The following is a 15,549-nucleotide window of genomic DNA, read 5'->3' on the forward strand; positions in this document are numbered from 1 at the left end:
TAGCAGAGGCAAGTTTGGCACTTATAGATGCCAGAAGCGCCCCCCCAGCACTACCACCAAGTGCCCTCCTGAAAAGCAGCGCGGAGTGCCTGGCGGCGGTTTTGACAGACACCGGCGGTTCGTGGATGCCGGCAGGCCTCATTCTCGGGCGCAACCAGGCGGGTGGCCCCGGCCTCCCTGTGGGCGCAGGCATTCTGGCGGGCAAGGACATCCCCGAAGCTCGAGCTTCACAGCCAGGCTGAGCTGGGGGAAGGGGGGGGCTGTCCCGCCTTCCTGTCTCTTGCCCCTCGCCCCTCTCGGCCCGCATTCTGGGGGCGGCTTTGGCTGCGCGGGCAGGCCCCCTCAGCAGCAGGACAGCCACGCTCGCGGGTCCTGCCTAAGCGCACCGGACCCTCCGCGGCGCTCGCTTGAGGCACCCCAAGCCTTTGCCCCTGGTCGGCCCAGGACCGGCGCGCCTCCCTCCGGGAGCGGCTCTTCCACCCGCTCGATCGCCGCGCCCCTCCTCCCCCCCGGGCGCGCCTGGTCCCTCCTCCCGGCAGCCTCGGCGTCCTGGTGCGCGCAGGCCGGCCTCTGATTCGCTTCTGCGGCTCCGGAGCTTCCAGCCACCCGGCTCGCTTTCCCGCCCCCCCCCCCCGCCTTTTTTTCCTTTTTAAAATGGCGGCCTGCATGAGGCACCCATGCTAGGGGGGGAGAAGCCGGCCCAGCCCTGCCCCCGCCAGCACTCGGCCGCCGCCGCCGCTGTTGCGCTTCTGCCCTTGGACGCGCCTATGGCCCGCTGCCGCCTCGAGCCGCTGCCCTGCCTCGCGGCCGCGCATTGCTAACAGCGGGGAAGCAGAAGGTAAGCCCTCATCGGGGGGAGCCCGCCTGCTTGGCTTCTCCACCCTGGAAGGTGCCCGCTGGCTGGGAGGGCGGCGGGGCGCTGGGCCAGCTGGGCACGGGGCGCTTCCCGGCTGGGTGCCGCGCTCTCCTCCGGGTGGGCGCCGCCTGTGACTGAAGCCCCTCATTGCCCCTGCCCCGCGGCTGGCTCCGCTTACCAGATTGCTCGGCCTGGCAGGCGAGGCTGCTTGCTGCGGAGGCGCCTCCTTTACGGAAGGAGCGGCTCGCAGCAATAATTCCCCCTCTCCGCGCATAAAAAAACACACGCCTGGACTTGAGATTTGCAATAACAACAAGACTGGCGAGACAATGGAGATCGCGGGGCTTGGCGGAAGTCTCCGAAATAGCATGGTTTTAGACGCGGCTGTGGTTTTTCTGTTCGGGGTTGCAATCTTTCGTGCCGTCCTCCCCTCCCCCCCAGCCCGCTCCGTGCCATGTACGCAAGGTTAGGGACGACGCCGGGCAGCGCATCGGCTGGGCTCCACTGACGTCTACATTGTTCTCTGCTCTGCCCCAGACGACCGAGGTGGATTCTTGCGGTGTTGAAAATCATTGACCAAGTTCTTGATTGGGGGAGGGGGGGGGGGTAGCTGGCGAGAGTATTTAATGCGCAAAGGCGCGTTTTAGAGAGCTGCTTCGGTCGTATGTTGTATGCGATCCTTCCCCCCCCCCCCCCAAGGTGCCCCTCCCGAACTGTCCAGCTACCCAAACGCCCTGCGGTATGTTCTTTGGCCTAAAGTTAGGTTCGCAGTATTCCATTTCGGGTTCCCTTTTAAACTGAATCGTCCGGCAAACGAAAATATAGAGCATAAGATCTGGGGGTTGGGGGAGGTAAACGACAAGGTGTGATCAAACTAGAGTATCTTTTGTTAGGGCTTTGCGGATTTGCGCTGGGTTGTATTCAGAAGTGTCCTTTTCCCCGGCCCTGTTCTTGCACAAGCCAGGCAGCCTTGGAGCGCACGAACAGTAGCAGGGGAAAGCGGGGCGCGCGTGTGTTTTAAGGGCCTTCAGGAAAAAAAAAGCATGCGCATTTGCCCGGTCTTGCCACCGCACTGTAGTCTGCCTGGAAACAAAGGACAGGAGCGCGTAGAAGTTGGCGGCGTGGGCTCCTCGACGTGGCTCATCTGCCCACCCACGCCCGCCTCACCCCTCCTCCACGTGCGCCAGTTCGCGGATCTGCCAGACGGTCCCTCCTGTCTGCAAGCCAGGATGCCCGGCCCTGCCCAAAGTGTCCCCCAGGGGGCCGGGTGACGATGCAAGCTTTGGAGAGGCCAGTGTGCCTTGCGCAGCAGTCGTTGGAGAGGCAGGGAGGGGAAGTCGCCGGCAGAGATGACAGCTCTCCCTGCCTGTGCCTTCTCCTAGCCTGGGCACCTCCTGGCTGCTGAATCATTGTGGCAGGGGTCTTGTGTTGTCCAAAGCCACCAGCCAACTGAGAAAAAAAGGGAGCAGAGAACACTGCATCAAGAGGGGGAGCATGTAGAGTTCTCTCTGCAGTCTAAAACTAGTTTTATTTGATTTATTTTTTTAAAACCTGCAACTTTTGCTTTTCAAAGGAGTCTTGGAAAGTCCCCAGGTGTCATGGCACAAAGCACAAAGAATGCTGTTTCTCTTGGTGGGTAACATATTATTGTGGCATAAGCAGCTCTTGACTTCCAGAGGAAAAAGATGCAAGTCTGTGGAGAAATTAGAATCCTCCTTTGCTCTAGGTGTTTTCTCTCCTAATCCTATGCTGTGTGTTTCTGGGGCTGAACCCTGCCACTGAAAACGCATGCTAGGTCTTGAGCACTAGGACAAAGTAACCCCTGGGCTTTCTTGAAGCTAGAGCCCTTTTTTTCAGACACATGAAGCTGTGGCAAGTACATAGAGTAAATTCTCTTAAGTGTTCCAAAGGCTGTGAAGTGCAACGGGTAAGCGGTAACAGTAAGAGTGTCATAGCAGGATTTTAGTACAGTGGCATCTTAGAGCTCAACAAGATTTTTCAAGGGTATAAGCTTTTGAGAGTCAAAGCTCTCTTCTTCAGATACAGGGAATGTCATGCTTAAAATGTCCAAGATAAAACTGGAGTGGTTACTGATTACTGCGACTAATAACAGCTAAATTGGTAGTCTGGTGTTAAGCATCCTTTCAGGATTTTAGGAGCCTATAGATGAACAGGATGTTGGAGCTGCATTTTTTAATTCTTTCCAAAATGATGAAATATTTTAAAGGGAGGAACGGAATATGTGTGTGTTAGATATGATTGTCTCTCCCTTTGCTTTTGTTTTATATCTGTTGGTCTATTGCTTTTTTGCCCTCACTGCCCTAGTTTGATTGGCAAAGTAGCTCACAGATGTTAAAAAGCACCATATCAAAATTTTAAAAAGTATGTCAATAGTATGTTGATCAAAATAAGAAACACAACAGCAATTCGGAAGAAGCATTGGCTGCCTCCAGTAAAATCAGCTGCAGCAGTGACTGACTGTCAGAAGTCAATCTAAAACAAATTAAGCTCCCCCTTGGAAAGCTGGAAATGAGCACTCAGGCATAGGTTTTGCCTAAGGAAAGACACTACAAAGGAGAAGACCCTGGGTCCAGTACTCACTACCCACCAAATTTCATATGGGGAGGGGACATGCAACAGAATCTCTCCTGTTATATGTCACATTTCAGGGTGGTGGTGGTACAAAAACACCTGTGGTACCTTTAGAACTGACAAATGTCTCGGGTGCTGAAAGGCTTTTTGTTAGCGAGCCCTATCTTTGTTATCTTGAGGCACTGGGGAGGGGGGATTGTGATCAGACATGGATGGAGGAGGCTGTTCTTCAGGGATGGACGACCATTTAGAGGTTTATGGGTCCTTTGTATTGTATTACTGACCCATTGTTAACCCACCAGTGGAGCTTTCTCTCAGTGGGCTTAAGGATTGCTTTCCCCCACCTTTTTATCCTGGCCATGAGGAAGATAACAGGGAACATAGCACTGCTTTCAGTGGCGATTTCTGAGCGGGAACAGCTGACTGTAAGATGATTCCACACCTTCCCCAAATACTGATTTGATGAAGTGGCCATGTACAGTTCCCCCACCTCTCATCATAAGTTTGCCAGTTTTTAAATGATGGGTTCTCCTCCTCCCCCCCCCCACCAAAAAGTGTGTGTGTGGTGCTTATATGCCACTAGGAACAAAATCACTTTGGGTAACTTTTCCACCGAAAGAGTTGGCCCTTGCCCTTCTGCCCACATCTTTGTGAACCAAGACCAGCTGTGGAGGAGAATGCAAGATGGCTGCCATGAAGGGAAGCAAAGCAATTCAACTCCTGTTACCCTAAGGAATGGGAGAGTGCCCACTGACTCTATTCTGCCTCCGTGTCCCATCATGCAACTTGTTGCATGTAACTTTGTTCCCTTCACTAGTTTCTCCAGTTAAAGCCCCTTTGCCATTCTCTGCAGTAAAAGAAGCCAGGTGAAGGTACTGCATTTGTGGACATTATGGGGGGGGGGCGGGATGGAAAGTCCCATGCCTGTTAAGCATGTTGCCTTAAGGTTCTAGGTGGGACAGCAACTGCCTCCCCGCAATGTTTTCATGTTTTCCAGAGTTGGTCCAGCTTCATTTGACCCCAGTAGTGGACTGTAGTGCCTATTATGCTTTCTTGAGGTTGCCTTTTTCCTTCAGTGTTTACAGCAGCTTCATGTCCTGTTTCTCTATTTGTGCTTGAGCCGAATGTCATAACAGAGGTCAGAGAACAGGAATCAAACGGGACTGCAGCAGGACACCCTTGGAGGCATCCAGGTGGCGTTCAGAAGTCTATTCAGTATTGATTTCCCCCCTTAAAATATCATAATTACCCGTGTGACCACACAAAGAAGGTAGTGGGGGGGGGGGGCGGGAAGCAGACTCTTCAGTGTCAGCAAATAGATCTCATTCTCAGTTCACTGCAGGAGTTTCTGCTTATGGATGTGGGGTGTTTCTCTCACTTGACCTGAGATTACTTGTTATTGCATTATGGCAGAGGGATACAGGGAGTAGTAGAGCAGATGCTTTGCGTGCAGGAAGAGCCAGGTTTAATCCCTGGCATCGCCAGTTAAAGGATCTTGGTTAGTAGGTGGTTGGAAAGGCTTTTCAGTGTGAGGAAAACCTGGAAAGCCACTGCCGGTGAGAGTAGGCAGTATTGGGCTGGATGAACCAAAGCTTTGGCTCAGTATGAGGCAATTTTGTATGGTTATGAGTCACTGCGATTAATTCTAGGGGAGATGCTGTTAACAGGGTGGTGCAGGTGTCTCTGGAGTTGATAGTAGCCATTTTTTTTTGTCATCCCAGACAGAAAAAAAGTTGGCTTTTGCCTTTACAATGGCAACGTTAGCTATGCTCTCTTCTTTGGTGGAAGGAATTAGGGGAGAATAGCTGTTGCTTTCTTTTTCTTCAAAAAATGAGGAGTCCCCCCACCCCCAAGTGGCAATGTGAAAAAGAAGACAGGAAGTACTTTACTGGAGTTTAGAGCTGGGTCAAAATCAGGGAGGGGGTGTTTTATGAAAACCTTTTGCTCACTCTCCATGATTGGATGAGGGTGGGAAATGGAGTGAAACAAATTGGAACATGGGAGCGCTTCTTCTTTTGCTTTGTGGCATCACTGTGTGACGTCATCCCACTGCCTCTCTCATCTCCGATGGTCTGCGATTGCTTCAAGAGGGGGGGAGCCCTGTTTGCTTGTGTATTAAATGGTGCTGAAGCTGCATTGTGGGGAAAGACATGGTAATGAGCAGGTGCTGAGCAAGGAAAGGAGAGGAGGTTGTGAAACATTTTGCACTTGTATGACTTCTCTCCCAGATGATCTTTATGGGCAAAAAAAAATCAGAGACACTTTCCTGAAGTAGGTCTCTGCTTCTCAAAAGTGAGCAGGGAATACCCCTAACTTAGGAAGTGGCTGTCACGTGTGTTTGGAATCCTCTCCCATGTGGTTCTGAGAAGCCCCTCTGGCTGCAGCTTGCAGGAATAGTTTTGTGTTGCAAGCTAAAGAAGATCTTAACTTGGTGATTTTTGGGGTGGGCAGAATGCCTTGGAGAGGGGCAGAAGGAAAGATTGGAGGAAGTCTGAGCTTGAGGGGGAGAGTTTTATGGACATAAACAAGGAAATAAAGTTAAATAAATTTTTTGGCAGGCTTTGCATGAACGTACCCCATCCACATATGAAGTGGAAGTAAAGCAAATCTCCCTTCTCAGCAGTATGGCTTTTAGCCTTCGAACGGGTCTCAGGAACTCATTTGTTTTACTTTCTCCTGATTGAAGCACTAACCAGCTTGCAGCGCAGTTTTCTGAGGACAGAACTTGTCTGACAACGGGACATTGCTGATGAGGGCTGAAGCAGACAACATTTAGCTCTCTCTCTCCTTCAGTTGTCATTGCTCTGCGGTTTCAGTTGGGGCTCTGGCAGCGGGACTCGCAGAAGCCCACAGCTGCATTACATCCAAGCAGACAGCAGCAGTGCGCATTAATATTGGAACTGGGAGGACCCTTCAGAAGGGTCATGCAGTCAGCTGTCTGCCCCCAGAGAGAGCCTATATTAGGGCGACCAGGTGAAAGAAAGATCTAGGATTCTGTATCTGTACTACTTGTGCAGGAGAGCAAAAATAACCCTGCATTTTGTAAGATGCATATTTTCTTACTTGGAAGAAGAGGTCGGCTAGGTCAGCCTAAAGACTCCTCTAGTCTGGTCCAGTATCCTCTCCTAACAGATGGACAGCTTTGGAACACTTAACAAGCACGATGTGAAAGTTGTTAGTATTATTAATATGACTCTGTTCATATACGTGGTATTTTACAGCTTCGCAAATACATTCCTGTGTAAAAGGTGACATGCAGATTGGCTCTGCCCTCATTAACAGAAGTGCGCAAAGTAGGCGCAGCCCTTTAGTTTGTTGTACATTTCCAGGGTGGTCATGTGGTGTCAAGTAAGTTGCTTGCTATTGCCCAGGGTGGGGTGGGAGGACAGGAGTCTCCAATACATTTGTAGGTTTGTGCGTACCATCATGCTTCAACATATCATTCTAAAAATATGAATGCTTTCTGGATTGTTATAAATCTGGCTTGGCAGACTTCTTTAGAATCACTTTCACATCGAGACAGACTGTGCTTGTGACCTGACAGTACAGTAATTTGGCAAGTAAACTTCAGCAGTCGGTACACTTTTTGCAGCAGTCGTGAAAACATTGGTGCTATTGTTTCAGTTAAATTGTTAGTGTTGTACTCTGCTCTCTTGGTATAGTTGGTATCGCTCAGGTTGACTAGCACCTTATTCGGCTGCAAAGTTTGGTAGCTTTTCTTGCAGTAAACAGCCTTGGTTGCTCATGGTGAGTCACTCAGAGAGGGAACAGCCCACAAAGTTTTTTGGCATAACTGTGCTCCTCCATTACTGACACAGTGTTATTGCCTGCGGTGGCCAGCCACTGTGTGTCCAAAGGGTCCTCGTTGCCTAAAATGAGGCCGAATCAGAGTGTGTATGTGTAATCTGATCTGTTGTCAAATGTCTTGCAGAAGGCTGTAAGCTGTGTCAATAAGATCTCTGTTCAGCTCTGAAAACAACCTCATGATCGAGGGCCGGTTGGCAGTCTTCCTAAGGGAGGGCGTTCTCTCTGTCTCTCTCAGCCCCCCCTTTTTTTAAAAGGAGAAAGAGTTGGAGGTTTTGGCGGCACCTTCTCTGACTCGGCTGCCTTATGCCGAGAGCTGTTTATTGTTCTTTCCTTAGAGTGCAAGCCCAACCCCCCACCCTACCACGGACCTGGCAGCATTTGGAGAAAGCCAGGACTTTTGGGCAGTGCCACCAACATGAGCTCAAACGAATGTTTCTTACTGGGTGAGACAAACCTCTGAGCTGCTGCTCTTCAGAGGACTGAGAAGATGGCAGAGTTCAAACAGATGAGGTAGGAGTCGGACATCTTTTTCTTTCCCTACATGCCTGGTAGAGAGCAGAAGCATGTGTGCGCAGGCGAGTCTGAGACAAAAATAACGTTGCATGCAAGTCCCTCTGTGTAAAATATGCAGGCCGTACCGTAGGGTTATGAAAAGTGAAGATGCGTGCCTGTCCTGTGTTGCAAGATGGTTTGGGCAACATGGCAAGTATAGCACAGGGGAACCTCAGCTTTGAAACCGTTAGTGCAAAATGCACGTGTCTGTGAGAGCAGATGCTTTAAGGCTTGGGCCTGGAGAATTGTAATGCAGTTCTAAAAGTGGGAGTTTCTGTTTGAGCCTCCCCCCAAAATATTTATTCTGGAAAGTCAGAGTAAAATTCCTAAGGAATTTAGTGCCAGCAGAACTGGACCCTTTGGAGGAGGGGTGAGGAAACCCAGAAGCTTTTGCTGAGCTCTGCTGGGCAGTGTCAGAACAAAGGCAGGCAATGGCAGGAAATGCTGGTTTCCCCACTCTGGTTCCTAACGCGAGAGGCCGGGGCTGGGTAATTTCTTTCTACTTCCTGTTCTTGGGCTGTTTGGGTCAAAGGAGCTGTGTTTTTCCATGCCATGAATCTGTTAGCTCCATTCTGTTTCTGCAGAACATAACTCTGACCCCAGGTGCTGTGTGTTCCTTGTTTTTTTAAAAAAGGAATCTCTCTTATTTTAATTTGGAAAATGATTTTTGGACAATAATTTTTTTTAATATAACACAACCTGCCAGTATACAGCTGGGTGGGATTGTAGTAAGCAGAGAGCACAACCATTTGTATTCAGATGGCTAATGGTGTCAAGTGGGTGTGGGTCTGGCACTATAGTTATTTGTGTGTGTGTGTCTTTATTTTTTTTAATGCCTGTAAAAATTTTGAGAAATAATTAAGTAAAAAATAAAGTTTTTGACATGGAAATGTGTGTGGGGGGGGGGGGACATAAGACACAAAATGCATTTTTTTTTAAAGTGGAATTTAGTCCATAACAAAGAATACTGAATTGGTGGCTGCAAAACACTAGACTGCTTCTCAATAAACCTAATATGTAACACAAAAACCAGCTATTAGGATTTATTAGTCCTTTAAAAAATGCACAAGAGTCTGAAATGCCCCGAACAGTTCTAAAGGAGCAGGCAGACACACACGAGGAAAGAATTTCTACTTTGGATGCCTCTAACAGCTTTGTAGTGGGCACTTGTTCAACAGTAAAATGGTTTCCATGCTGGGAAAATTGTCACCTGTTGATTTCTGCCCATGACCTTGCTGTTGGAACATTTTCACGAGTAACACTACATGCACCTTTTGTTGTGCTCATGTGTGAGCAGCTGCGATGTTGGTGTATGTATGCACACACATATCTAGTTATAGAGTAGTTCAGGGCTATGTGGCAAAAGTGTACTTATGCTTGCCACCTGTGAAGTGACATGCAAAATGTATTACTGGCTTTCCATCCGTTATTGTCATGGAGAAATACATGTTTTCGACTTAGGCAAGCCGGGAAGGGTCTTCTTAGAACCAATTTATTTTTCTCAGAGGGAATTATTACTTTGCAGGAAAAAATAAATCTCCAAAGCACTAAAACAAGCTATTCCTGAGACATTATTATATGGACTGTTGTAATGTCATGGGGGATACAGTACTCTATTTAAATGCCCCATGGTTTGCAGAGAAATAGATTTCAGTGCAGCAGTCAAGTTGCATCATACTGTGAAGGTTCAAATTGAGGATTTGCTTAGTTGACAAAGTTATCCTTGCAATGTGGACTTCAGTCCTCGGGGTTGTCTTTGGTGTTTCTTTTAATTACTTTGTGCCCTCAGAATTTGATTGAACAACAAAGCACCAGCACCCAAGGAGAAAGAGAAGGTTGATTTGTAAATTCATCCCTGTAAGAAGAGGGCTGTAATTAACAAGAACCTGGCATCTTGCCTTAGATGATAAAGACAGATCAAATGCCTAGTAAGAAATTAAAACCATTTCTTTGGTCAGAGCAAATTAGGTACAGCTTCTGATTCCTCCCATGGCCCTGGGCTGCCTAGAGGCCCAAGCATGGTGCACAAGGAAGACACAGGAAGAGAAGGAATGTGTAAAGATCTTAAAACATTGAAGGGTTATGTTTCTAGGGCCAATTAATCTTCCCTCTCTGTTGGGGACAGCATGTGCATTTTCCAGGATTAGAAATCTAACGAGTTCCTGCTTGAGGAAGACACATGATAGGTCTTTCCAACACAAAGTGGTTTTTCAAAGTTCTCTCACAGGATGTGTATTGTGTTTTTTGAAATTGGTAGTGCAGTACTTCAGAATTTACACAAATTGAAGGCTTGCTGCTTATCCAGGCATTGAGGCCCTCTTCCTCAACTGACCCCAGAAGGTAGACTGCGCTTCACTGGTGGGATCAATAGCTAAACTTGGGACCATCTTGTGCCTGCAAGTTGCTGAAGTTCTCACAAAGAACACTGGAATAAATGAGCCTAGTCTGGTCCAGCCACATCAAGAATGTTATTCATCACTCTTCCACTATTCCTTTTAGGCTCCCCAGCTTGTTTCTTCTAATACACTCAACCATGACGCTTGCCATCACAAATAGGACCACTCAGAAAGTTGAACTTGGTACTCACTAGGTGGGCAGAAAAATATTAGTTTATAAATTTTAAAAAGGTTCTCTTATCAACCTCATCATAACTGACCATGTTTGTTGCCCACTCAAAATATTGACTGCAAGTAAAAACATAAGAGGCAGGTGCCATCCCCCCCCGCCCCCCGCACATTCCTTACAGGCTCCTAACTTACGGAGAGTGTACTTAAAAAGGAAAGTGAATACTAAATCTGAAGTGTCTTCTATGTTGTCACAGAGACACAGACATCCATCTGGGGTGGGGACTTTCAGGTGGCTGCTGTAGCTGTCCTTTTAACAGTATCTTCTCAAGGTCAAGCTAAACAAGATGCCAGGCAAGGATTGAAAGTTTTGAAACCCATGTCCAATGATACAATTTTTACCATGAGAACTGTAGTTTTCAAAGACAGGGCTGCATGGGCTTGCTGGGGGATGGGGGAGGGAGCAATTACTGAGTAGCAGCATTTATTATCTCCATGCCCTGAATGCTTTCCCTCCCTCTAGCTAATTCTTATGGACCAAGCTGCCATGTAAGCCATGGCTGCAGATGCCAGTGCAAAACCTGGCCCTCTTCCACCCTTTCAACTATTTAGGGCAGGTATATCATCTTTCCACTTCATCTTCACAATGACCTTGCAAGGTAGGTGGGCTGAGATCTTTTGCAGTTCTCAGCTGCTTATTCCCAAAAGAGTTGACCTCGTCGCCGTGTGGCAGGCAGCAACTGGAAGAATCGCTGCTGGTTTTGCTGCTGTTAAAAGACACAACCTCTCTCGATTTTTTTTTTCAAGCATTAACTGGAGGATGATCCTTCGTTTTCCCCCACCCCCTTTCCAGAGGGCATTTTATCCAGCCACTGTGTTCACAGAAATCTTTTATGTATGTATTTTAATGAATTAAGTCACCTTGAGCAATTCCAGAAAGGTGAGTTGAAACTATTTTAAATGAAGCAGTGCTTGCCATGGGCCAGTATCTGTATGCAGCTTCGTTCATGCTTCCTTCATGCGGTGGAGGCAATAAGCATTCACTTGTGCGAACCATCTCTTCAGTTTGGCCAAAGTAGGGCTGCCAGCTCTTTTTACGAGTTGCTGCTCCTGTGTTTTTAACAGCAGCCTGAAGTGCAGGGTGAGAACAGATTATTGTATCCCATTGGATGATTTCTGCAACAGAAAAAGGAGCAAGCTGGACCATTTTATTCTGATCAGCTGGCAACTGAACTTCTTAATAAGAACAATTGCTTGCTGTCTAGAATGCAAAACAGAGGAAGACTCGTGGAGATCCCCCCACAAAAATGCACTTCTGCACGCTTGTGCAGTTTTAGAAGAAAACCGCACACTCTGCAGTATTTAGCAAGCTTGCATTTTCTTTCCCTAACTGAATCTGAATATTTTTAAAGAATCGCCAAAATTAGATTATTTGGAGTTGCTAAATAGTGTTTGTATACCAAGTGATAAAAGTGTGTCTGGCAGACGGGAGGACCAGGCTCTGAAAAGCTTTAGCTGGAGCCAGTGTGTGTTCGCTGCCCTCGAGGTAAAGGATTAAGCTCTCGGGTAAAAGATCGAGGTCAGGTCTAGACCAAGCAGTAGTCTGTGGAATCCAGCCAAAGGGTAAGATGGACATAGCAGTCCTGTTGACTTAGCTGAGATGCAGCTGACATCTGTACGTCAAGTTTGATTAAAAGAGAACAAAAATTTGGATGGGAGAATAGCTAGCTCTATAGAACAAAGTTAGCTACATGAAAGAGGGTGAGAGAATATGCCAAGTCTGGCTGGAAATCAGGGACTTCCTTTAGTAACTCTGATGTGCCCCATCCTTCTGAGTTCCTTCATGCCTACAGCTGAGGCTGACTATTCTGTCAATTCCCACCCCCTCAATTGGAAAGATGACTTCCCACCCACCTAATGTTCAAGAAACATCCAATTTTCCACACTTTCCATTTGGTGCTTAAGTGTCACTCAAGTGCTCTTTTTTTCCATTTTATATTTGAAAACAATATGTGTTTCCATTCCCTATGATTAGCCTGGTTACAAGTTCTCAAATCAGGGTGCATATCAAAAGACAAGAAAACACAGATAAGATCAGATTAAAAAAACAGCAAATTTGCAAGGCAAAACAGAGAGCTAACTGCTACTTTCCAAGGGAGCAAAAGCTTCAACTTGCCACCATTGCAAGCAGGCACTACAGGCCCTTTCACAAAAGAAGGATCTTTCAAATAATTTGAAGTCTAGCAGAGAATCAACTAGTCACTAGGCAAACTGCCCTGGAAGCATCCCGAGTGAGCATGCCACAGCCTCTTGGGAAGGCAGACATACAAAATAGATGTCTTTTACCCAAATTCATGGTGATTAGGTCTGCCCATCTCGATTAGCTGTAGTAGCTAAATGGAATGTCCAAGCAGTATTATGGAGATAACATGACATGCCCTAGTGTGGCACTTTTTGGAGCCTGCAGTTTTCTGTGTTCAAGGTCACTAGATTCAAAACAGCTTCAGTATTTGTTGGGGAGGGAGGTGGGTCTGGCACCTCTGAAAATGGCCCATAAGGGCTTTAGCCCGGTGATGGAACATTTGCAGAACATCCCAGGTTCAGTCTCCAGGATCTCAGGGTCCCAGAATATGGTTAGAAGAAGGCAATTTTGTTGAAGCTAAGGAGGCATGGGATTGGCCAGAGTGGGAGACCTCAATTCCACTTTAGTCACTTTGAGTGCCACGATGGAAGAATGTGGTGGTATGAATGTAGTAATAAATAAAGCCACTGCCCTCAGAGTTGACAATGTTGAACTAGATGGACCAAGCACTTTACTCTGTATAAGGCAAGTTCATATATTCCATAATTGAGGTGCCACCATAGAGAAGGCCCTTTCTCTGACAACTACCCACTTAATTTTTAAAGCCAGGGGCACATGGCCAGGTCAGGTGGAAGTAAGCTGTCTGGAAGATTCCATTCTCCCCAGCCATTCAAGATCATAAAGGGCAGTGCCAGCTCTTTAGACATTGCTTGGAAAACTAGTGGGGAGCAAGTACAGTTCATTCTAATTTGAGGTAAGATGTTCCCAATAGCTCATTCAGAACAAAAATCTGCAGGCATTTTCTGTATTACTTACCATGTTTTTATCCCCTTTTTCCTCCAAGGAGCTTAGGAGAATACACATGTTTATTCCTTCCATTTTATCCTCACAATAACCCTGAGAGGTAGGCTAAGCTGATAGAGTATGATTGACCCAAAGTTACACAGAGAGCTTCATGGCTAAGTGAGGATGTGAACTGAGGTCCTTCCCAAGCCAATTCCAACTACTGGACCACATTGGTTGAAGTTTCTGAATAGTCATCAAGGGCAGACCTATGTAGAATGCTTGTAAGTAATCAAGCCTGGATGTAACAAGTGTGTAGATTGTTGAGGTCAGGTCCCTTCTCTCCAGAAGGGGGCAAAGCTGGCAAAAAGTACTTTTGTACAACATCTGCCACCTGAGCATGCTGTCAGAAGGTGGAAACCTTCAAAATGCAGATAAGAATTCAGATTTTATGTACAGTTTTAGCAAAAACCGGCAAAGAGTGCAGATATATACACTTCAGTGATGCCAGTTTAATACTAGCTCAACTTCTATGTCTTTCCTCAAAGAATTCTGCAGGCTGCTAAGAGTGGATTACCATTTTCAGGGAATGGAAAATCAGTTCAAGTCTCTAATGTATGGCTGCTTTTCAATGCCCACCTTCCCGTATGCAGACTATTCTGTTTTTTCCCTCTCTTGGTATATTTCCTCTTCAGATTCAATAGATATAAATTTTTAAAATGCTCTGGCTAGATACAGATTTGTGGGGTAGAAAAATTTCCAAAACTGGAACATTTTCTCAAACTTTTTTTTTTTTTTGCTGAAAAATTTCCATTTCAGAAAATTGTTTTAACAGTGAATAGATGCCTTTTCCAATATAATATTAAGCCAGGTTATTGGTAGTTTCAAAGTAGTAATTAACATTTTAGGGGGTGAAATTTATGAATTCGCTTCTTTGGTTGTGCGTGTCAGATCAAAATGAAAACTAAAATTCTTATTTATAGATGTCATCTCACATGGAGGAAGTGATATTGTAATCCCCTGTCTGATATGGAATTAACAAGTAATGCAAGCGATGAGGTGTCACAGGGACCTCTGTGGAGGAGAGTAAAATTTTGTTCTATAATCAATGAGTAGACATTACAACCACATGCAGAGTGTATTATGCACAATTCTTTGGGTGTACTAAAATTGTGTCAACAGTTTTCAGTGTCTTTGGGGTTCCTCCCCTTAAATTTAAGCAATATGAGGGAAGTAAATGCGGAATTGTCTTTAAGCTTTTTACAACTAATATTCAAATAAGGGGGAAATCCACATAAAGCTTTGAATGTTTGACCCTTTAAGCCACACTTAGTTCATGTTTTTCCTTATTAAATATTTCAGTTCAAGCTTTTTTTTTTTTTTGCTATTGGGATATAAAACTAACATGAAGCATTTTTAAACATACTTACTAAATATGTCAAAATAAACATGCTATATCAGATCACACTATTTAGGACGTCGGATAATTTTCCAGAAAATTTTCCAATTTTAGTTTTTCTGGGAAACCTGTATTGCTGCCTTTGTATCTGGATGCAATCCTTTCACAAATAAACACACAGCACAGAGTGAAGATACCAAGTGCAGCATACAGGGTATACAGATGGCCGGGGAGTCAAACTGGAAAAAACGTGTAGAATAAAAAAATACATAACCAGGCATTCAAGTTAAAACTTGTGCAACCATTCCTTTTGCAGCAGATAAAGCAAGGTCTGGCTGACCTTGGCAGCTGCGCAAAGCTGCCGTTGCATAAGAATGAATTGTGTTTTAGTATACTGGAGAAATTGTTCGGGAACAAATCTCCTTCTCTTTGGTACCAAGATGCTATCAGCTTGCCCCCTCTCTTGCATATGGACTGTGAATACTGCAGCTGAAAAAGACTCATCTTTTTATGATGGTGAAGTCTGTCGCTCGGTCCTTGGGTTGACTGATGAGAATTGAGAATTTTAAAAGTAAGGTCTGTTTGGCCCCTCAGGAGCAGAAAAGAGACGCCTCAGACCTGTGGCCTGAGCAGGTAAAATGTGGAAATAACTGTGGTGTCCAGAAAAGACTGGGGGTTCCTCAGAAGCTTGCTG

The 15,549-nt window shown here is 46.2% G+C and overlaps 1 protein-coding gene across 4 annotated transcripts in view; it reads left to right on the top strand.

The window, feature by feature from the left end:
* Positions 1–652: 652 nt before the first annotated feature.
* The window catches only part of MBNL3 (muscleblind like splicing regulator 3), a 104,018-nt gene continuing 89,121 nt past the window's right edge, over positions 653–15,549 (top strand). For 2 of the 4 annotated variants that reach the window (XM_054996079.1, XM_054996075.1), the window contains exon 1: positions 653–838. The gene's annotated coding sequence lies outside the window, so the exon portion shown is untranslated. Of the gene's footprint in view, positions 839–7,690; positions 7,766–15,549 lie in introns of those variants that run through there. The other 2 variants (XM_054996078.1, XM_054996076.1) reach the window with 2 other exon arrangements.

The sequence above is a fragment of the Eublepharis macularius genome, chromosome 13 (genome assembly GCF_028583425.1).
Source record: "Eublepharis macularius isolate TG4126 chromosome 13, MPM_Emac_v1.0, whole genome shotgun sequence".
Lineage (NCBI taxonomy): Eukaryota > Metazoa > Chordata > Lepidosauria > Squamata > Eublepharidae > Eublepharis > Eublepharis macularius.